The sequence below is a fragment of the Equus asinus genome, chromosome 17 (genome assembly GCF_041296235.1).
Source record: "Equus asinus isolate D_3611 breed Donkey chromosome 17, EquAss-T2T_v2, whole genome shotgun sequence".
In the NCBI taxonomy this organism is placed as follows: domain Eukaryota; kingdom Metazoa; phylum Chordata; class Mammalia; order Perissodactyla; family Equidae; genus Equus; species Equus asinus.
Genome location: NC_091806.1, coordinates 9,828,004 through 9,851,274, shown reverse-complemented (window position 1 = coordinate 9,851,274; position 23,271 = coordinate 9,828,004). Strand labels below are relative to the sequence as shown.

Sequence of the window (23,271 nt, the reverse complement as noted above, 5' to 3'; positions counted from 1 at the left end):
ACCGTTACGCTCTCTCGCACACACTTCCTGGGAGAGCCCTGCAGGGTCTGCCTTTGCTTTCCTACGATGGCGGAGGGTGTGTTAGCCACAGAACAGGGGAAGGAGATGCAAGCACATCTTATCAGAAACTTCCAGAACATTCACTGACGGCTGTGTGGGCACCAGGGCGGGGTGCTGATTTTATGTTAGACTTACTAGCAGGTAAATTGGCCATTTCTAAGAAACTACAATTTAAATTGCCCAAATACGTAATTTTATGCCAAATCAGTCTGTGCAACGAAATTACTATACTAATATTTCACTACCTCCTACTCACCCTTCAGGAAGCATCTCAGACAGCGCCTCCTCCAGGAAACCTCCTACTCCAGCCAGGCTGGTCACCACCGCCACTGCCACCCGCTCCCCGCCAACATGCATGCTGGTTAGGGGCACTCCCTCCCTGCTTCCTTCCAGTGGCACTCGACCCTGAAGCCGTTCCCAGAACAGGCTCTGGCATCAGACTGCCTGGGTTTGAACGCAGTTCTATCACTGCCCAGTTGTGTGATCTTGGACAAATGACTTAACCTCTCTGAGCCTCACCTTACTCACCTGTGAAATGAGGAAAATAAAACCTCTTTGCCAGATGTGTCCAGAGATTAAATTAGATAATTTGGGTAAACTGCCGGGCATGTGGTAGGCTGTCAGTAAATGGAGGTGACTATCACAACTCGATGTCGCACACGAAGTTTCTATTACTTGTCCATCTCCCCTGTGGACTGTGATGTCTTGAGGGGAAAGACTGTGTATTATTTATGAGAACAAAGTAGGCTCCCAGCAAATGTGGCAGAATGAAAGGGTGGATGGAGGGATGGATGGATGAAGGGATGGATGGATGGATGGATGGGTGGAGCGACGGGTGGATGGAGGAATGGATGAGTGGATGAATGGAGAGATAGAGGGATGGGTAGATAGAGGGATGGGTGAATGGGTGGATGGATGGATGGATGAAGGGATGGAGGGATGGATGGATGGATGGATGGATGGATGAAGGGATGGATGGATGGATGGATGGATGGATGGATGGATGGTTAGACAGATGGTTAGATGAATGGGTGGATGGATGGGTGAATGGATGGGTGGATGGATGGATGGATGGATGGATGGATGAAGGGATGGAGGGATGGATGGATGGATGGATGGATGAAGGGATGGAGGGATGGATGGATGGATGGATGGTTAGACAGATGGTTAGATGAATGGGTGGACGGATGGGTGAATGGATGGGTGGATGGATGGATGGATGAACAGATGGATGGATGGATGGAGGAACAGGTGGATGGAGAGGTGGAGGGGGAGGGTCTTCCACATAGAGCACCAGGGCTTTCAAGTGCTCAGCCACCCAAAGTGGGGTCTGAGATCCACTGCCCCAGAGTCAGCTGAGACTCTATTTTCAGGCCTCTTCTGTCCCCACCCAACGAGGGGTGAGGGTCGTGTAAGGTGAGCACCCTCAGCCAGTTCTGAATGCCAGCACCGCTGCCAAGGCTCCCTCGCCTCCCCTGGAGGCCCTGGGCACAGGAGGTGGCCCAGGGAGGAGCTGGCGTCTTCTGGGAGCCCCTTCTCTGGGTTGGGCCCTGTGCGTTCACACCTGTAAGGTCGGAGGCTGGCCTGTCCCTCCCCAAGGATGGGGAGGAGCCCTGTGGCCCGACGCTAGAACCCGTATGTCCCCGTCCAGACTCAGGGCAGAGAGTGACGCAGTGGCGAGGCCCCTCTGGGCCCAGAGACAGAAGGAACGGGCTCAGATTCTGCTCTGACGGGACACGGGGTACGAGGCCTGGCATGGCGACTGCCCTCCCAGGGCTGCCTCCTCACCTGTCTAGTGATGGGGCCAGAGCAGAGCTCTCTGGAGCCGTCCTCAGCAGACGTGATGCACCGTTAAGAACAAAACACTCTGCTGTCACCAAGTCTGGGGAGCACCAGCCCTCCTCCCCGTGAGTCACTGTCCACGAGCCATTAACGTCTCCAAGACGCTGGCAGTAAACACTGCCGACCTGAAACCATTTTCACTTTCTAGCCATTAACACCATGTGGAACGTGTCTTCGGAAACGCCAGGTCAAAGGCTCTCGAGGGTCCCCTGGGGGCCGGCCCGCCAGGATCCAGAGGGGAGGTGGCCCTTTGCCCATCGGTTGCCTCAGAGTAAACACTCAGGAGGAACGCTCCCATCTCCGCCTCTCCTGGCCCCAGCCCATGTGTGTCTGCTCCAACCCACCAGCTCTGCCAGCCCCATGCCTCAGCTCCCTGCTATTCACAGCGTCTGCTCCCACCCTCGCCCATCCGTTATCCCCAGCGAGGGAGGGCTTTTTGAGAGATGCAGACCAGATCTCGTCACTCCCCTGCCTGCTGTCCTCTGATGGTGACGGAGCAGACAGGCTAGCTACAAAATCCGGGCTCCTATGTGGCCGGTGGGGCCCTGCCTGGTTTGCCCTGGCCCTCCTCTGTCCTCAGCACCTCCCTCCTCCCCACACACACATCCATCTGTCACGCCACTCTTTCCTGTGGTTCCAGTACAGCAGGCCCTTGCCCACCAGGGGCCTGCACCTTGCGGTTCTCTGCCAGGAGCTCTGTTCCCCAGAAGCCCCGAGTGGCCTCCTTCCCTTCCCGCAAACCTCACTCAGAAGGCCGAGTTCCTCCTCCCAGAGGCCTTCCTCGAACACCCCATCTACACAGCAGGCCTCATGTCCAGCTGCACATTTGAATCAAAATACACCAATGCCCAGCCTTGGTCCCCATCCCACCAAGCCATCAGCATCTCTGGGGAGGGGGCTCCCCGCCAGCCCTGACTCGAAGGAGCAACAGCTCCGACACCTGGGCCTGTCACATGGCCCCTCTCATGGCAGTGACCTTATTGTGTCACTAGTGGGTGTGGAGCACCCCCTGAAAACGGGGCTCCTTGCGGGGAGAGGCTGCGTCTGTCTCATTCACCCTGTTTCCCAGAGCCCAGAACAGTGCCGAGTCCGGAGTCCGCACTCGACACGGGTTTGCAGGAAGGAGGACAGGAGGGAGCCTGGAGAGGTCAGGAAAGGCTCCTCAGAGGAGACAGGATGACCAACTTTGATCCTGCCACCAGAGGCTCCTGGCTCTTAGAAATGACATCGCTGGCGTGGGGAGGGGGTTGCTGCCCCCGACACTGGACTTTAATCTCCTCTGGGTCAGGAAAGCTGGAGGGGCTGTGAACTCTCTCCCTAGGAAGATGCAGGCGCATGCTTGCATCCCCTTTCGGGGTCACTGACCCAGGAAAGCCCAGAGCTTCTTACTTCCCTCGCCTCCCAGCCGTTCAGAGCACTGGTCCCCAATCTTGGCTGCACCCTGGCACTATCCTGGGAGCTCTAAATTACCCTGGGAGCTCTTGCAGGTGCCTGGGCCCCCCTCCCAGAAATCTGATTTAATTGGTCTGGGGTGCAGCCTGGGCATCAGAAATTTTTAAAGCCTTCCAGGGGATTCTAACGTGTTGAGGGTCATGGCCATAGATGCTGTGCCCAGTGTGGCCGCGTCCCTCTGCTCCGAGTGGGATGCAGGTGGGGCCTGGGGTCCTGGTGCAGCCGGGCCTGGCGGGGAGAATCTCACAGCAAGCTCCCCGTGTCTCTGCTCCATCCCCCACTTCCCGGAGGCTCCTTCCTCTGGGTCATTTAGCCCAGAGCAATATCCGGGTGCCAGGTGCTGAAGACCTTTGAGATCATTGCCCATCTCAGAGGGGCCAGAGTGACAGTCTGCAGCTCGCGCAGCAAGACTGGGGCTGAGCACGCAGGGGAGGACTGGGAAATCCCTCTTCTGTCTCCGCGCAGCCCTGTCCCAGCTCAGCGGGCCTTCAGCAGAGAGAGGCGTAAGGAGAACTGGGCTCAGAGTCACACCGATGCCCTGGCTTCCCACCCTGGGCTCTGCCACACACCAGCCACAGATCCTCGGGAAACACTGCAGAGCCGTCTCCCCGTCAGAGAATGCGGATCCTAAAGCTGCCCACCCCACGCAGGTGTGAGGCGAACCACGATCAGGCCAGCGCACAGTAGGGTTTCATCCATGCTGGCACCCCGGCCCATGCCTCCCACTCTCCCCACTTGAAGATGCCAAAGCTGCCAAGTCTGTCCAGCTGTGTGGCCTTGGGCATCACCTCGCCACTGTGCCTCAGCTTTCCCACCTGTAAAATGGAGTTAATAACGGGTTCTGGGGAGGCCCATGCGAGTTAGTTTTTGTCAAGTGTCTGGCACCCAGCAAGTGTCAAATAAATGCTATCAATTACGCCGAGGAGGATGACTACGCAGAAATTGTTGGTTACGTGACCAACAGTCGGACGCCCTCCGGGGGGCTGATCCAGCCTCTAAATTTGTGCCCGGCCTGGAGGCCTCCGTGCCACAGGGTGACTCCTGCTGTTCCCGGGCAAGGGGGTGGGTGCTAAGCGGGGCTGGGCTGGGCCGCCCAAGGAGGGAGCCTCTGTCTCTGAGCCTCTGGGCTGTGCCTCAGGGGCCCGCTGGAGGCCTGGAGGTCCAGCCAATTTGGTGAGTCAGACAACTGATCCTGTTGCCGGAGCAGGAAGTGAGGTGAGAGAGCCCTCCTGTGCACGGGCGCTCCACCTGCAAGCTGGTTCTTGGCCACCTGGCTCTCCGGTTTCTGGACTTTGTCCCGACGGCCCGTGAAGAGGCCGGCCACAGGTGGCTGTGTTTGTTTTCAAGAGGACAGATGATGTGTTTCCTGGAACCCCGGCTGACTCCAGGGCATGGCTCTCTGACTTCCGCACTATCTTATTTTTCAATCTCTGGTCTTACCTTTTTCTGTTGTTGTTAAAACCGAAAAGAAACAAACAAAAAAAAAAGTAAAAAGCTGTTACTCTGGGCAACAGGGAAATGGGGAGGCCAGAGAACTTGATTGCGATCTCAAGTTTCTTTCAAGACCCAGGTTCCAACGGCAGCTCTGCTCCTGCTAGCTGTGTGATCTCGAGCAAGGGAGTCGCTGCCCCTCTCTGGGCCCAGCGTCTCATTTCTAACGTGGGGACACGAGCAGGATGCCCATCTCACAGGACTGTTGGAGGACTGTGGCAAGGTGTGCAAAGGACTTCGGGGGCACTGTCACCTGCTCACACACAAGCCAGCAAACCCCACCACCGCCACCACCAGCGGCTGGAAGAAACACGTCCAGATCAGCCCCTCCCAGGAACCCCAAGGCCCCTGTTTGTCTCACAGATGCGGAACCGAGGCCCAGCGAGGAACAGCTCCTGCCACACGGCTCCATGAGCCGCTGTGACGGGCTCCCAATCTCCCGAGGGCTTCTCGCCCTGGAGCTGGGACTGACTCCCAGCATTGGGGGAAGGACGCCAGGGTACCAGAGGGACACAGGCCAGCAGCCAGCCCTGGCCAGACTGGGCCAGAGGAGGGACAGAACTTTATAGTGTGCATCATGTCATCCCACTGTCTCTCTTTTGATCTCTATAACACACAGCTTCCCCCTGAGATATTATTATCTCATTTAACAGACGAAGAAATGGAGACTCTGATGCTCAGTGACCTGCCTAAGGCCACACAAGTAAGTGGCTAAGCCTCGGTTAAAATTCAGGTCAGACTTGAGACCACAGCTCCCTCCTCCTCACCTGCGGCCTACGTGAACGGGGTGGACGGTGGAGCCCACTGTCCCCACCCTTCTGTGCCTCTGCCTGCTTGCCTGACCCCCACCCCATCCTGCTCTGGCTCCCAGGCCTGAATCTTGGCTTCCTGTCAGGAAGGAAAAGATCAGCCCCACCAATCCCGGCCAGGGTGTTCCTCTGGTATGGCTGATGAGGCTGACAGATGTGGCCCTTCCCAGCAGGCTTTGCTCTGAGACACAAGCAATGAGACTGGACAGCCTTCAGCATGAAGAAGTGGGCCACTCTGATGGAGGGGCAGCATGAGGATGAACAGACATCCAGAGCCTTCTAGCCTCCCTATTAGGCCCCCAGGCAGCCAAAGATTCAAGTTGAGGCTGAACCATAGCCCCTGACCTCTCCTCCTCATGGCTCCCTTTCTTGACTGTTTCTGGCCTTCGTGGCAGGCTGCTTGGACCCCCAGCAGACTCTGCTCTCTCCCAATGCTGGGGTCTAAGGCGCACACACTCAGATTCACAGTGCCGCAAAGGCCTTGGACGTCACCTCCTTCAGTCCCCATTTCTCAGATGAACAGACTGAGGCCCAGAGAGGACCATGAATAATCCCCACCCTTCTGGGGAAAGTGTGTGTTGAGTGCATGGTCGGAGCAGGAGGGAACTGGTTAGTGCCTCAGTGCCTCCCAACCTGTTTCCTGTCACGATACATGTAGATAAGTACACATATTTGTTTAGCACACTGGGGCGGACAGACAGGACTGAGCCTGATCTCAGGGGACCGGCCCGCGGCTCTGCCCCAAGGGCTGACGAGCTATCTCAACACACCCGTAACCCATTTGGGCACATGGGTTGGGAAGCTCTAAATTAGCAGGATATTTAGGACTGTAGGAGAGGCTGTGCAAGAGCCCCAGATTCCAGGGGCCCTAACAAGAGGACCCAGATTCCCAGGTGGGCTCTCAGGAGTCAGCCACCTTCCCAGGACCCCTCCCCAGCCCCACGGTGAGAGGCAGAATAAGGAACCAGGTCGTAGTATGGACTTTGGATTGAGACACCTAATTTCCAATCCCATTCCACAGAGCTGTGTGACCTTTGACAAGCAGCCTACCCACTCTGAGCCTCGGCGTGCTCATCTGTAAAATGGGGATATGAGGGCTTGTCCAGGAAGATGGCGGAATCAGCTTGCCAAACCCCAGACTGTGAGCCTGGCAAAGGAAAAAGACTCTGCGAAGAGAGCACAGTAGGCGCAGGGTCCCCTCGTCACACGTCAGGAGGAGGGTGTGGGGCTCAGGAAGGTAGTGCCACTTGCCCTGGTCACATGGAGGACAGTGGCCCAGCTGAGCTTTGTGCTCCAGACCCTCTGACTCTGGAGTCCAGCGTCCCACCTGCTGCACGACACTGCTTCCTACACGGAAGGCCAGGGGGGCCCTCCCAGGGGGCTCCCCAGCGGCCGCGCTGTGCTCAGAGTTTCCATCCTGAGCCACCGCCCACCGCAGCTCATCGAATCCCTATTCCGAGGGGCCCCGAGCTGGACACAGGAAATGGATGAACGAAACCCATCCTGCCCTCAGGGAGTGCCAGCCCAGAGGGCCAAGACGTGAAAAGGAGCGATTATACACCAACACAAGCATCAAGGGCACGGTGATCCCACCCCACCTCCAGCTCTCCCTCCGAGGGACACAACGGGCTCTTCAGAACACACTCCCCAGCAGTTAATCCCAAAAGCTAACATCTCTGCCGTTCCTCCTTGCCAGAGATGGTGGTGAGCACTTCATGCAGCTCAGGTTATCCTTGTAAGGGCCCTAAGAGGTCAGCGGGCCTTTACCCCATTTCACAGTTGAAGAAACTGAGGCTCAGGGGGTAGCGGGACTTGCCCAAGGTCACAGCCCGCGGAACTGGGAGTTGAACCCCAACAGTCTGACTCGGGGCCCCCGTGCTCTGCTGTCACGGTAGGCTGCCTGTGGAAACAAAGGCATAAGTGACAGGTCACCAAAATAACCTCGCCAAGGCCCAACCCACGCTGATTGGGTTTCACAGCCCAGCCTCTGAACCCAACCTACTAATGACACCCTGGGGCCGCATAAGGCACCAGGTACCAGCTCACACATCCATCCCAGGGTCTGGTCAGCTGGGGACAGGTGGGTGACAAAGTGTTAACCTCTGGGCCAGGGCTGGGGTTCCTAAGAAACTAAGGATGGGGGCTGGGTGTGGGGCCTCGGCAGGGCAGGGTGATCCGAAAGCAGGGGGACGCACATCAGGGACGTCACACGGCAGCTGGCATGCTCTTCAGTCACAGCATACCCTCCGCAGGCTCTGGGCTCAGGAAGGAAGAGATGGGGTGGCTGAAATGCCCCCTCCTCCAGGCAGCCTTCCCAGAAATCCTCCTGCACAGACCCTGACAGAACGCTGTCTGCGGCCCTAATTATCTTGGCCTGAGTAGCTAGGGTGGCCGTCAGCCAGATGGGGGCTGTCCATCCCGAAGAGTCACTTAATTTTTCTGAGCTTCAGTTCCCTCATCTGTAAAATGGGCTCATACTTCCTACCTCCCAAGGTTGTTGCTCTCAGCACCTCCTTAGGCCTGGAAGCTGGTTTGGCTTTGGGGCTATTTGACAGAGAGAGAGACAGCGAAGGGGCTGAGGGAGATGCAGTGGAGGCAGCACACAGGGGCAGGCACTCGCTCTCCTGGGTCCCTGGGGAAAGCACAGGGAAGAGGAGGTGAGGTAGGAGGGCACAGGCAGGTCCTCAACTCCCAGGCCTTGGAGGTGGGCGGGGGGCTTCCTGGCGAGACCCGGCTGGAGGGAGTGCAGCCCAGGTGAGGAGTGCTGAACGGCTTTCGGGCCTCACCCCTGCCCCAAGCTCTTTCCCACGCCGTCTCTCCCCTTCTGGATGTCTCCCTACCGGTGCCGGTGGCTTTCTGCGAGCCTTCCCCTCTGTCCTGTCTCTCCCTGCTTCTGAGACCATCTCTCCGGTCTCTCCCCTCACGTCCCGAGAGCCTCTGGACATCCAGGGTCCAGGGCAGCCTCACCCCGCCCTCAGGCCCCGGCTCCCGCCTATCCAGTCCTCCCCACGGTGGGCACCCGGCTCCAGGACAGGGGGGCCTGGGAAACCCATTTCCACGGTCAACGGCAGGGATCCATCCGGGCCCTCGGAGGCTGGGAGGTAGGGCTGCTTCCCCACGTGGTGGTGCAGCCCAAGCCCCTGGTTCCCAGGCAGGGCAGTGGCCGCCTAACCAGCCCGGACACCTGGCACTTGGGGCAGGTAGCAGAGGAGACCAGCACAGCCCACTGGGGCCCCCTGCCCAGGGAGAAAGACGCCTGCCTGGGCTGCTCGGGTCCTCTGGGCCTGCTGAGGAGCAGCAACGAGCCCCCTTGGGCTGGACTCGGCCATGGGGCCCCCACACCCACTATACCCTCCAGACATGTGCTGGCTTCAGGGGCACCTGGAGGGTAGAGAGAGAGGGCCTGATGGGGGCTTCAGTAGGGGAGTAAAAAGAGAGGTGGGGGAGGACGGGGAGGGGAGACAGAGAGGCAGAGACAGATAAAGAGAGAGACCGAGGATGACAGGGAGACAGGAACAGAGAGACAGATCCCAGGGAAGGGGGGCCTCCCATGCATCTGGGGCTCCAACCTGCAGCCCTCTGGCCCTCTGGGGTCTCCACGGAAGCCCCCAGGGAGCCTGAGGCAAACCCACCAGAGAGCACAGGCCCAGCTGCCCCAGGCAGGACCCCACCCTGGGAGCCAGCTCAGCTCCTCTTCCTGGCCCACCGCCCCCAATCTCATACCTCAGCCCGCTTTGTGGCCAAGAGCCCTGCCTCTTTGGTGGCCGCCTTGGGGGACCAGGGCCCTGTGGTTCTTACCCACACCGCCCTTCCCCTCACCAGCCGCCAAAAGGGCCCGTCCCTCCCCAGCCCATTCTTCTCAGTCTTGGCCTCTCCCCTGCAGATTAGAAGGAGTGCCAGGTCGGCGGTGCCGTGGATGGAGCACCATCCCCCCTCTCCCCCCTGGCCCTGCCCTGAGATTCCTGAGCAGTCTGGATGGATCTTTATCACTAGACAGGGTGCTGGAGCCACCCACAGACCCTAAGGAGCTGACGCAGGGAGAGGGGACTTGACCTCAGCCAGCAGTGGCTAAGCCAAAATGAGCAGCTCCATTCCAAACAGCACCGCCCCGCCCCCGCACCCCCCCCTGCCCCCGCAGCCCTCAGGGTCCTGGAGAGAAGAGAAGAAAGGACGGAGCCCACGAGCTCCAGCCTGTGGTCACCCCACTTCCCTAACCTCAGCTTCCCTCTCTGCAATGGGATGGTCCCTGCGCCAGTGTCTAAAGAGGGTGGACATCTAGGACCCTCCAACGGGAGCCTGGAGACCTGGGACTCGCCAGCCCCGCCTCCTCCCAACCCCCTTCCCCTGCCCATTCGAGGGACACTCCTCTGGAAGGCAAACTTTGGCCAAGAATGTGAGCATCCGCTGAGAGCTGGGGAATGGGGGTGGGGAGAGAGGCTGAGGCCCAGCTGCTGGCCCTGACAAGTGCCTTTCCCTCTCTGGGGTAACCAGAGTCCTTCCCACCTGACGGGAGGTGTAAGCTCTGCGGAATAAAACCGTTCTTGCACAATAAAGGGAAGTGAGAAGGCTCCAGGCCACAGGGAGCTGGGGGAGGGGCTGGACAGGCGAGAAGAGACAGGAATGGACAGGAAAGGTGCTTGGTGCTGCAGGAAGGGGTCTGCGCCCCCAGTGGGCCCCAGGGGCTCTCAGCATGGGGACCTGTGGGGACACACCTCCGTCTCAGAAAATCAGGCTGGGCCTCGAGCCTGGGTGGGCTCCGGGGGCTACACAGGAAGAAAGGAGCTCAGAGACAGGCTGCTCCCCAGGGTGACCCAGCACTCCAGGCCCAGAGCCAAGAGTGCAAGGGAAAGCCAAGAGGGAAAGCGAAAGCAGACCTTAGGCTTCCCAGCACACGAAACCGTGTATGCAAATGAAGCTCGAAGGGCTGCCACCCATCCCCTGGGAGGGAGCGCTCTGGCTCGGGTCACCTGCATTCCCAGGTGTCCTCAGCGGGCCTACCAGGGGCCTCCTGTGCAAGCTGAGAACCCAGGGGACAGGAGCAGACCCTCCCAGAGATGGGTGGACCGGGATTCTGGGCCAGGGTCACCACTTGAAGTGGCAGGGCCTGTTTGAAGCTGATCCGCCCTTGCACTGGCTCCTCCCCCGTTATCAGGCCAGAGCACCCCTACCTAGAGCAGCTATCGGCCAGCCTCAGCCCAAGGTCCAAGACACAGGCTCAAGGGGGCGGGGGGCGAGGGGGGAGGCGAGAGGAAGGCCCAGGCTGGTTGCAGGGAAGGGCGGGGACTGGCATTCCCGAGGGCCTGGAGCCCAGCAGACACCAGCAGTGGGTACTCTGCGCGCTGTATCTCTTGCAAGCCTTACACGTGCTCAGTAAGGAAAGGAGCTGTCCTCTTCTTCAGAGAAGGGAGGCAGGGCTCAGAGAAGGTAAGGGACTTGCACTAGATCACAAAGCGTGGGTCACAGGTCTGAGGCTGCCCCAGCGCTCTGAGCACCGCCAGCCTGGTGGGGACCCACAAAAGCCACGTGCCCACCCCCAGGGCCTTGTGGGGAGTTAACTAACCCAGTTAGTCAGTCACCTGAAGGACAGAGCCCGAGACAGCCAAGTGGGCTTGGCCAGAGGACCAAGACCTCCCTGAGGGAGGCGGGCGGCTGCAGCTGGGCCCAGAAGGATGAGGAAGACTCAGGTCAGGAGACAGGGAGGAGGTGAGGACAGTCAGGCAGAACCACAGGGCCCAGGCCCCAAGGATTGAGAGTCTAGAAAATTCCATACCACGCATTGGAGGGCAGGCACAGTGCCCAGGGGAAGCCAGAGGCTGAGGTGGGAGGGGGAGCCTGGCTGCACCCCTCCTCCTGCCACCACCAGGAGCCTTGAATGCCAGGCCTCGGCAGGAGCCGTCAACATGGACAGCAAGGACCACCCTATCTTCCCGGCCCATGGTTCCGGACCCAGAGCAAGCGGCCAGGGCCTGCCTTTCCTGGAGTCCTGGGCCTCTGGCCCCCAGGACCCACCAGCCCCACGAAGAGCCCTGGGACCCCTAATCCGAAGGCTGAGAACAGAGCAGAGCCTGGAGTTCCCCCTCCTCACTCAGGAGGCAGCTCCGGGTGACGGGCCAGGCTCGGGATGGGGAGCAAAGACGACACGGGTTCCAGCCCCAGCTCTAATGCGTCCTCAGCTGTAGGGTGCGGGGCATCTCACTCACGGCCTCTGTCATGCCCTGTAAAATGGGCTTAGTAATAACGCCTCCCCCTAATTCACGAAGGGCTCGGAGGCTTCCAGACACAAGCGCGTGAGAAAGCGCTCACTGCTCGGAGCCACAAAGCAGGAGGCATCCGTGTGACAAACGAGGGCTCGACGCCCCAAGGGGGCAGCGACTTGCCCAAGGTCACACAGCCAGGCGGCAGCAGAGCACGATCTGAACTGGGTCTCCCGATGGCGAGGCCAGGGCCCTCCCCCGCAAGACCTGAACCCCGAGGGAGCCAGCCCCTCGGGCTGGTCTTTGACTGGGGTGGGGATGGAGCACAGGCTGCCTCCCCCACACCCCAGCGGGTCCAGGACCCATGCCCCTCCAGACGAGGGGGTCCAGCCTGGGAGTTTGGGATGGAAAGCCCAGCTCTGCCCCTTTCTGCTGTGACCTTGGGCAAGTTGCTTCAGCTCCTGGACCCTCAGTTTCCTCTTCTGTAAAATGGGGGCTGACGATACTCTCTACTTGGGGGGGTGCTGGTGGGAGGATGGCCTGACGTCACAGCTCCAAAGCGCCCAGGGCAGGGTCTAACACGCATGAGGAGTGCACAGATGAGGCACTCCCTCTGCTATGCCTGACGGTAGCGCCCAGCTCAGCAGGAGAAAGTTTCCAGCCTCCCGGAAAACCCGCCCAGAACAATACCTGGAAACATAAACGGGCTGGAGAAGACCGGATCTTAGGAGACGATCACGTTACCGAATGGCTAGTGGTGGGTAGGAAGGAGAGCGAGACCAGCTCAGAGACAGCGTGGGGGAACCTGCCTTCCCGGCCACCTCACTTGAGGTCCCCTGGGGCAGGACAGCGCTCTGGGAAGGCACCTCTGTTTCTGTGCCAGACCTGCATGGGGGAAGCCTGGAGTGTGTGAGGGGAGGGCAGGGAGAGGTGACAAGGCCAGGGCTCCTGTGTCAGCTCCCCTGCCGGCTTCCAGGGCATCTTTGGACATATCCGGTCAACTGTCAGAGCCTCGATTTTCCTTTCTGTAAAGTGGGGATGGCGATAACCACGCACATCGATATATAATAGCACACGCTGGAGGGGGGGATGAGGTGGGGGCAGGGGGAACTGAGTGCCAGCCTCACACGAGGCTTTATTAAACGGGGCAGGGTTCCTACTGTCAGTAGTGCCAGGAGGTGAAATCCAGCACACAGCCTGCCCTGCCCCATCCCACTATTCCAGGGGTTCTCGAAGTGTGGCCCCCAGACCGGCAGCAGCAGCAGCAGCTCCCGGGAACTTACTCTCAATGCACCTTCTCGGGCGGCACCCCAGACCAACGGGGTCAGAAACTCTAGGGGTACCAACCCTGCTTTAACAAACCTCTGGGAGCCTGATGTATGTCAGAGTTCAAGAACCACGGCACCAGCCCCGCCCCGCCTCCTACTCCGGAGAAACTTCCTCCCACAGACTCATTGCCGCACTCCCTGGCTCCCGGAAGGCTGGCTACTGGGGAGAAAGGAGTCACCAGAGAGAGAGGTCATTAAATAGTAAAGAGATCCCATAATTAGTTCATAACACCAGTGGTTCCCAGAGAGGGGGAGGGCCAAAGTGAGACTACAGGGGAAGAGAAAAGCTCCCCAGCTGCGGGCTCCTTCGCACACACACCATCCCCCGAGAGCCTGCCCCCTTCCCTCTGTGCGTTTGCTCACTAGCATTGAGGGACAGTCAATGCCCTCTCCCCCCAGTGGGGCTGGAGCTAGATGTGGGGGTCCACTCTGGGTGGGTATCAGCGAACAGGCTTTCCACTGAGAATCTGGCTTTCAGACCTTGAGTTTGAAAACCGTCTGACTGGAAAGCCACGTCTAGGAACTCACTTTGTGGAGATCATTAGAATTGAGCTCAAAATATAGGTCTGGACAAGGTGGTCACTACAGAGACACGGATGCTATGAAAAAGTCAATGAAAAATTCAAAACGGCCTAAGGGTGGCACGGCAGGGAAATGTCTAACTGGGTCAAGGTAGATCCCTGTGGCAAGATACTAGGGAGCCAGGAAGCAGGCTGCGGACGAATACTGAGTAACATGGAACAATCCCCCTCTACGATGTGAACCTGAATGCGACAGCACAGGAAGTGGGTCATACTGCGTGATCCCAATCGTGTGTGTGTGTGTGTATGTGTGTGTGAAAGAACACCAAACGGTTCGCAGTATTTATCTCTGACCAGTTATTTCCTCTTTGCCTCTGTTCTTTACCCTCCAAATTTTTCCACAAAGACGATTTCTTCAATAACCAGGAAGTCTTTTTTTTTTTTTTAAGTGTCTATTTGGTTCTGATGGAGATGAAGTTTTTTAAAAAAGTTCACACGAACGTCTCTTTTCTACATCTGAATCACTGGCTGGGGTGGGGGCCCTGCTATAAGGGAGCCTTGGTCCCTTCAGGGAGTGTCCACATTCCACGTGGTCCCAGAGAATGATCAGGACCAACGGTAGGAGCTAAGGGACGGTGGGTTTGCTCAGATTCGATGCCATATTTTTTAAGAGTCAGATCCATCCAGAGATGAACGATAGTGAGCTCTCCAAGCTTCGAGGTGTGCAAGCAAAGGCTGGATATTGTCCATGGATCAGTCTGGGTAGGGAGACTGGCTCGATGAACTCTAGAACTGCTCCAGATCACCACAGGACCAAGATCACCAGCCCCCAACTCTGCCCTCAACTGTAGGCTGCCAGCACCAGGCCGAGGTTGGGCTCAGCAGTCTGATGGAGGACTAAGCCCCCCACAACCGAAGGCCCTCTTGACCCCTGGAGCTCCCACTAGCCCTGGAAAGACCCTTCACTCCAGAGCAGGGGCTCCAGTCTTTTGGGAGGAGGACTCTGTCATTTCCGCAAAGGAGCAGGCTTCATCCATCATCATCACGCAGATCATCCTCCGGCCGTGTGCAGGGCGCAGCCTGACATTCACCCCACACCCAGTATCTCATCTAATCCTCACGCAAGCGTGGGAGAGGTACCACTGCCATTCCCCATTTCACGATAGGGAAACCGAGGCTCTAAGAGGTTGAGAAGCTTGCGCGAAGGTGAGCAGAGAGGGAGGAAGAGCTGGCCCAAGCCTGGGTCTGGCCAACATCAAGGCCTGAGGGGCCAGATGAAGCCCAAGCTGTAAGCACAACCCCAGTGGCCCCTCCTTGCAGCGTGACCCCCAGGATTTCGGATATGCACAAAGCTTGAGAAGCATGGTGGCAGGCTTTACAGTCTCCTGCGGTTGACCCTGCCAGAGAGGGTGTGGGGCAGAGAGAAAGGCGACCAGAGGCGCTTTCGCAGAACGTCTAAAGGCACAGCACCAGGGCAGAGGACACACCCTCCCAGCCACAGCGACTGCTCCGCTGTGCGTTCAGCAGGGCATGGGGGTCACGGAAATGGGCTGTCTACGCGACAGTGACGTAAGGACGGGCCACCCACTCACTTGCCGCAAGACCTCAGAAAAACCCAGCCTCCCCCATCCCCCTGAGTTTCTATTTCCTCTACCCATGAGGGCGGCTCATCAGGTCCATTGCAACAACGTCCTAATATTCCATCTCCCAAGACAGTGAGTGGGAGAGTGACTTTCCAACCTTAATAGCAGAATTACTCATTGTTACCATTATTAGCAACGGCAAAGGAACGTTTACTGAGCGCTAACTGCATCCCCAGCATGTTTCCAAGTGCCCTATGTGTATGAGGGGGAACACATATTCCCCTCTCCACTTGCTTCCCTATCCAGGGCCCTCTACCCGGGGAACACCGCCGGCCTCGCCCCGCCCCCTTCTCACGTCACGCCTGCAGTGACTTATCTGATTGGTTCGGCTGGGAGACACACTGGGCATGCTCGGCAGGGCCCCGCCCCTCACAGAGCCCAGCTGCCTGCAGGGAGGGTTGCATCTGGGCTGCACCTGCGGCTGCACCTGCAGGGAGGCCCGCGCCTGTCCAGCGCCGCCTGTGACCGGACCGCAGCTCTGCCAGGTCCAGGCAGACGTTAGCAAGCCCTCTGCGCCCCCGATCTAAAGCCGCCTTCTCCGGCCAGCCTTCTCAGTAACGACGCTTCCATTTGGAGCTAAATCTTTGTCACCTGTTTTCACTTGGTCCCAAGTTAAGGAGGAAAAGAGGGGTTCCCTGGGAAACCTCCACGTGGGTTAAGCTCCTTTACCCCTCACAGCACCCCCTGAATTAGGCATTACTATTATTCCATTTTACACATGAGGGAGTTACGCCCTTGGGTGTTAAGGACTGTTGAAAAGCTTTCTAAACGCCACACAGCACTCAGGGTGTGTCCACCAGCAGGGAAGCTGATGACACTCCCAGCCATATCTGACTCTGCTCTCCCAGGCTCTGAGGCCGCTGGCCATGGCAACTCCCTCCATTGCCACTCCCTCTGTCAAATTTTGAGGCATGACAAGTCGATAGTAACTTCAAACCAACACTCCACTGCCTTTTGAAAAAAAATGACACTCCAGATGATCCCAAGTTCATATAATACATTTTTGTTTAAATAGGTATAGTAAGGTTTTTGATAGCTTTATTGTGGAAGTGTGTTCTTCCTTTCTTGAGCATAAAAATAAGATGGGCTCACTACAGAAGATTCAGAAAAAAGGGAAAAATAAAAAAATAAAGGTCTGTAATCTGATCTATATAATCTCACTGTTATGTGTATATTTAAATGCATTCATCTACTTGTCGGCCTTGTTACGTACAGTCGTGGGGAGGCGGCTGTGCCATTCTGTGTCTGCAGTGCCTCCATGGCAGCACCAGGACCTGTCCCCCTACGGTGGCTGTCTCAGTGCAGGGGGACGGGCCAGGGACCCAGAAGTTCTTCCTCTGAATAAAACCTGCCACTGCCCACTGTGACATCGCATGTGCCTCGCTTACACGAGCCAAGTGCAGCAAATGCAGGATAATTGTTATAATTTCGCGGCCAAGAAGGGTTGTAACTTGCCCAAGGTCACATGGTGAGTAAAGGATGAGCTGGGATCAGAACCCACTTCTCCTGATCCCCAGACTCAAGCTATTCAGCAAGCTTTCCTGCCTCAAGGACTTAAATCCCGCTTCTTATTCATAATGGCAACACTACCAAAAGCAGTGGGTACATATATACCGCTTACTGTGCACCAGGCACATGTCACAATGCTTCACGTACATTAATTCATATCATCCTCAAACAACCCTGCAAGGCAAGTACGTTTATCATCTTCGTTTTAGATGCTGAACTGATGCACAGAGAGGTCAAGACACTGGCCCAAGGTCACCTCCAGCAGTGAAGTAGCAGAGGCAGGAATCACCCGCAGGCTGTTTGGTTCCAGAGTGGGTGACACAGCCTGTGGTTCTTTCCCCACGCCCCGGTCCGTGCCCTGCTGGACCGCAGACAGGCCTCTGGAGCACTTGCTGCCTGAAGAGTGAGAGACCCAGCCTAGAGGGTCACCTCCCTGGGCAAAGCCACGTGGCCACTTCCCAGCAGAGCCAGATGTGAACCCAGGCTTCCTAACGTCCCCCCCTACGCCCAGCACTGTGTCCACGTCTCTGCATCCATTCCACGAAGCGAGGTCCAGGATGCGCAGCAACTTCCATCCCAGATCACCCCTCATCACAGCAGGGAGAGTCAGGGGTGGACCCAGAGAAGGGGCAGAAGCCCACACTGCAGGGAAAGAAGCCAGAGGGGAGAGAGGGGGCACTTGGCAGAGCAGCCCAGCTGGTGGGCTGCAGGGGTAAGGTCCGGGCTGGGCCTCCAGCAGGCACCTTCCATCCCCCAGCCCCGAGCCCGCACCCTCACAGGGCAGCAGCATCTTCCGTAAAAAACTGCTGACCTGAAGGTGCCTTTTCTGGCTGAGTCAGGGTCCATAAGGGCAGAGTGACCCCTCACCAGGCTGGGGCTGGAGGAAGTTGGGCTGTTCCCCTCTCGGGAGGGGAAAGGCCAGACATCACAGGGGAAGCCAGAGCCCTGAGTGAAGCAATCTCAGGCCAGCCAGCCTCTTCCCACCTCCCTGGACCCAGGTTCCAGGAGCGGGGAGGGCAGGCCTGAAGGGCAAGGCAGGGACATCCGGATCATGCTTCCTGGCTCTGCCTCTGCCAAGGAGTCACAGAGGAGCTGGCACCGAGCTGGGTCCTGCTGGGCTGCCCGGAGGAGAATCACATATTCATTCAACCATCATTTCCTGAGTGCCCGCTGTGTGCCAGGCACTGTGCCAGGCATCAAGGATACAGAGACGGTCAGGGCAGGTTCATGGAGACACTCTGTATGCCACAAAGCAGGAGGAAAGCACTCAGTGTAGACAGCACAGAAGAGGGGGGACGGGGAAGGAGGGGGCTTGGAGAAAGCTTGCTGTTGCTGTTCAGTCCTACTTCCCCTCAGGAAGCTTTGAGTCATGTTGGGGAGACCCAGCCACCCCAGGAAGAAGTGGGGAGCATCACACAGCCGGAAATGACTAGCATCTAGGGGCACACACACACTCATGCTGGAGCGGCACAGAGGGCCCATACAGAAGATAGGTGCTCTGCGGAATGTTCCGGAAGGCCTGCAAAGCAGCCTGGCACAAGCCTTGACAGATGGGCCAGGTGCAGACAATAGCAGCAGCAGCAGCAACTCCTATGTATGGAGCAGTCACTGTGTGCTGGGTATAAAATTGCTAAGCAATTTTCTATCATTATATTATTACACCCAATTTACAGATTCAGAAACTGAGGCTCAGAAGGGGTCACTGAACTAGGAAGGGGCGGGGCCAAGATTCTGGCTCCAAGTCCAACTCGTTACCACCATGCTCGACCATCTCCCTAGTCTGCAGATAGGCAGAAGGTAGGGGTGGTGCTTCAGGTACGGGGCGAGCAAGGGTCAGGAGGTGGGCCTGATTATGGGATGTCTGAGATGCGTTTCCCAGTGTCACTCTGTCCTGAGACCCTGTGTGTGTGCATGTATGTGTGTGTGGGCTCACGTGTCCTGCTTTACAAACGACAGATCCCAGGTTACGGAGCCCCGAGAGCCAAGGAAAGAAGAGGCCATGAGTAGAGCAGAGCAGGGAAGGCCAGAGAGGAGGAGGAACTTACAGAAGGTCACACAGCCTGTGCACAAGGTGCTGGTACTAACCCCAAGCGCCAGCATACAGGCCTCTTCCTTCCCCTCAGCTGCTTCTCCCTGTCAGCAGTGAGTGAATCAGCTGCTCACAGGAAGCCCAGGGTGCAGGGGGATCCCCGGGGCGAGTCAGGAACCAGCCAGCCCCCAGACACCAACTGGGCCTGGTACGGAGGCGGGGGCCTGGCTGGCTGCCTCCTCACAGGCAGCATCGGGTGAGGGGAGAGGAGCCACACATCCCACACCTCTCGGCCGGCCGTGTTTACCTCTGGGCTCCCCTGCCCGGCCCTCAGACCCAGGCTGGAGGGGGAAGCCGGTGTGCAGGGCCGTTCCTGCCGAGATTGAACCGGCCCCTCCGGCCCCTTCCTCGCCCATAGTGGCCCGGCTCTTCCCACCCGCCCGCCTCTCACAGAGCCAGCTCCTGACTGTCTGATGCTCTCGATTAAATGATAACCACCCCTCCGAGCTTCCTTCGAGGTGGAGGAAGTGGGTGTAATGGTTTGGAGCAAGGGGGTCAAGGCCAAGCCCAAACCAGGGGTGCCAGCTGGCCCCAGCGCTCCAAACCCCTCGGAATGCTCCGGGCTCGGGTCTGCTCTGCCCAGGGCCAGGGGAGAGCTGTCTGGTCCTTAGGGGGAACAGGGCTCGGGTCCCCGGGCCAGGGAAGAGGGAGATAAAGAGGGGGAGATTCAAGGCAGTGGCTCAAACGTCTGAGGCCTCAAGAGAGAGGGGACTGTCCCACAGTGCCAACTTCACAGGAGCCCGGGGGAACCAAAACCCACCCCCGATGTGGGAAATGTGTGCCTCTCTCGCTGACCTCTCACCTCTGCCCACCCTGGGCTGGCGCTAGGAGTGGGAAGCCACACGCAGGATTTCCCACCGCCCCACTCGCAGACCCACCGCGGTCTGCCTCAAGCTCCCGCCACTCGGCCCAGATGCCACGCTCCACGGCAGACACAGGGCCTTCTCGAGCGGCTCCCTCCCTACGACTCTGTAGCTCCCATCTCCCTCCCCAGTGCCCCACCCTCCAATCCAGCACTTTCCTGAGCTCCTGCTTGGCACCAGGGTCTAGGCTGGGTACCGGAACAGAAAGGAACACAGGGCATTCACTCTCTCTCCCCTCGTCGCTCAGCTCCCCTCCCATCCCCCTGACAACGCCTTTTCCATCCCCACGGCTGTTGCCTCTTTCTTCACTACCAGCCGCCAACATCCCCCAAGCCCCCAGGGCCCCCTTCCCCATCCCTGCAGCCACGGGTTGATTACCCCTGCCCACTGGGTCCTCCACCCCAGCACATCTGGCACAGGCTGCCTTTCCTAAAGTGCCGCTCTGATGATGTCACTCCCCTGCTCCCAAACCTTCAGTGGCTCCCACTTTCTCCAAATCCAATCCGAAGAGTTCACCTTGGCATTCAAGGCCCTCCACGAGTTGATCCACCCTGCCACTCTCCCTTCATGTCCCTGCGCAGTCCCAACTCTTCAGTGGGGCTGATCGGCCTAGGAGTTCCTTAAAAATTCCCTCAACACTCCGAGCTCCGTGCCTTAGCCTGGCGTTTCCCTCTGCCCAGAACACTGTCTGCACTGTGGCTGCCAAAACCCTCCCAGGCCTTAAGGACCACTCACAACTTCACTGCCTCCGTGAAGCCCTCCTGAAGGCCCCTCTAATCTTTTCTTCTCCGATCTATGAGAGTCATTGGGATCCTTGTCCAGACGGTAAGCAACCAAGGATGGGGTTAGTGTGTCACTGTGTGTCATTCATCATGTGGGTGATGGGTGGTGGGGAAGACTTTCCAGTAGTTGCTTACTAAGCACCGTTTGAAATGAACATCTGTGGGGCCGGCCCAGTGGCACAGCGGTTAAGGTTAAGTTCGCGCACTCCACCTCTGCAGCCCAGGGTTCGCCGGTTCGGATCCCCGGCGCAGACCTGGCACAGCTCATCAAACCATGCTGTGGCAGGCGCCCCATATATAAAGCAAAGGAAGATGGGCACAGATGTTAGCTCAGGGCCAGTCTTCCCCAGCAAAAAGAGGAGGATTGGTGGCGGATGTTAGCTCAGGGCTAATCTTCCTCAAAAAAAACAAAAAAAATGAAATGAACATCTTCTCCTCTCCCCACAGGCACCACCTACTGACACCTCTTCCTCCCCACCATACCAAACTCTAATCTTATACCATCCAAACACTTGGAGAGGGGAGGCTGTGGCCCCCAGCTGATCCAAGCCCAACCAGAACCTGGAAGCCCAGGCAGAAAGTCCTGCTCAAGTCTCACCAACTCCAGGAAGCCCTCCATCCCCCAAGACCAGTTTCTGCAGTGTCTCAGTTCTTCCAAGCAACCCCCCCCCCGCCGGACACACACACATAGCGCAGGCTTCAATCAGACTCTGTGCCACAGTACTTTCCAGTCGGTTCCAAAGTGTAGGGCTCCCCCACCCAGGAGATGCAGGGAGCCGACATGCACCACTCGTCTCCTTTGGTGCCCAACCCTGATGAGACAGATAACTGGCGCCTCACCTCCACCCCAAGCCAAGGGTACAGTGGAATAGCTGGACTCCAGCCACCAGAGCAGGACAGACCCAGGAAATCCTGTCTGGCCCCAAAGCCTGGGTGTGAGTTATCTTCTCCCGGAGGGGCACGCTGGGGATGGGGGAGCCCTCACTGTCCACAACTCAAAATGAGGGCAGAGCCAGGTCTGGCTAGTTCACCTCTGTATCCCGTTGCTCCATTGAGTAAATAGTAAGGACTCAAGAAACATTTTTGGGGTTGACACCCACAAACGTCAAGCAATATTACAGAAAACGCAGCCACTCTGGGGTCCAGATGACACACTCCCCAACCCTGAAATGGACAGAGTGATGCTGGCGGCAGGTGGCAATTTCTGGCTCTCACAAGGTCCGGAGGGGCCGCAGCCAGCCTCCAGCTCTCCAAAAACCGGCTCATTCCCAGGCAGGAAGCCAGTCCGTCACCTGCCCATCCACATCAGAGCAGCTGTCATGTTGCAAGGCCTCAGAGGGTGCCTGGCGCCTTGCTCAGCACTATATGAATGTTATTCTATTTAGTCCTCACTACTGCCATTGGGTACCGACATTACCTCCATTTTACAGATGGGGAAACTGAAGCTCGGAGGGTGAGTGGAATCCAAGTCAATTTGGTCCCAAAGCCCAAACCCTTGACTCCTGCACCAGGCAGCCTAGGTAGCATGGCCCTGGCACCGAGCACCCGCCACCACCAGGGACAGAAACCTCCAGCCAAGGAACTAATCCTGGGCAGGCAGCGAGAGCCAGGGGCCCTGGGCTTGGGTCCGGGCCCAAGGTTTGGTGGGGAAATCCCCACGCACCCGGATAAGAATTTGTCCCCTGGTTTCTGCCCCGGGCCTCCCAGGCCAGCTCACCTGGAAAAGCCCCAGGACGGGGACAAAAGCCCCGCTGAGTTTCCAGCCTGAACTCGGCCTGGCTCTCAGTGTTGGGGGAAAGGTGAGACCCACACCTCCCTGACTTGGGCTCCTCCTCCCCAGGGCTTGTGGGTCCAAGTCCCTAGTGTGACAAGTGTGACCTTTACAGCAACTCGCGGCTCGCTCACGGAGAGCTGGTTTTGCTCGGGCCGCTCGGCAGGGCGAGAAGCTGCAGCCCGGGCAGCGCCATCTGAGTACCTGTGGCTGAACTGCAGCCCTCTCTCACCTGCCAGCGCTCACCTTCCGGGGTTTTACTGAGAAAGGGCGACGGGACCATGGCGTCCACCTGGTTCAACCCCCTCCCTTTACTGGAACCTGAGAGGTCCAGAGCCGAGTCGGGACACGGGCTCGGGGTCACGCAGCTGGTGAGCCGGAGAGCCGGGGCTCAGGACTCGGGGATTTACGTTCCTTCGCACCCGCCAGCTGCCTCCGTGGCCCGACCTGTCACTCGTTCCGAGAAAGCTGCCCGAGCTGGCTCTGGACACGGGGGCGGAAACTAACTCTGCCGCCGCTCGGCCGTCCGGCCTCCCCCCGGCCCCACTCACCTGCTGGCTCTGCTCTCTGCTCGGCGCTGCAAGCCCGGCGTCGCCCGCTCGCGCCCCGGTCAGCGTCCGACTGCGCAGCCCCGGGCTGGGTCCCTCGGCCGTCCCCCTCCTGGTGGCCGTCGGGGAACTCTGCGGCCTCGGCCAGGCCCCGCCCCCGCCGGAGGCCCCGCCCCGAGCACGCCCCCTGGGCTCCCCGCCTGGCGCCCGCCAGCCCCGCCCCCGGCCCTGCAGGAATGCGGCCGGGCTCCGCCCCCACGGCCTCCTGCCCCGCCCCCGGCCCCGGTGGGGCCCCGCCCCTCGCCCCGCCCCGCTAGGGCCTCCCCGACCTATCCCCGCCGGCCCGACCCCGGCCGCGCCTCCCGGCCC

General features: G+C 58.7%; 1 protein-coding gene across 3 annotated transcripts in view; it reads right to left on the bottom strand.

The window, feature by feature from the left end:
• CD82 (CD82 molecule) overlaps positions 1-23,073 on the bottom strand; it is a 49,363-nt gene extending 26,290 nt beyond the window's left edge. Inside the window, exons 1-2 of one of the 3 annotated variants that reach the window (XM_070487569.1) lie at positions 22,906-23,010; positions 8,140-8,286 (exon numbers count right to left, since the gene is read on the bottom strand). The gene's annotated coding sequence lies outside the window, so the exon portion shown is untranslated. Of the gene's footprint in view, positions 1-1,848; positions 1,987-8,139; positions 8,287-22,905 lie in introns of those variants that run through there. The other 2 variants (XM_044750612.2, XM_070487570.1) reach the window with 2 other exon arrangements.
• Positions 23,074-23,271: the final 198 nt, after the last annotated feature.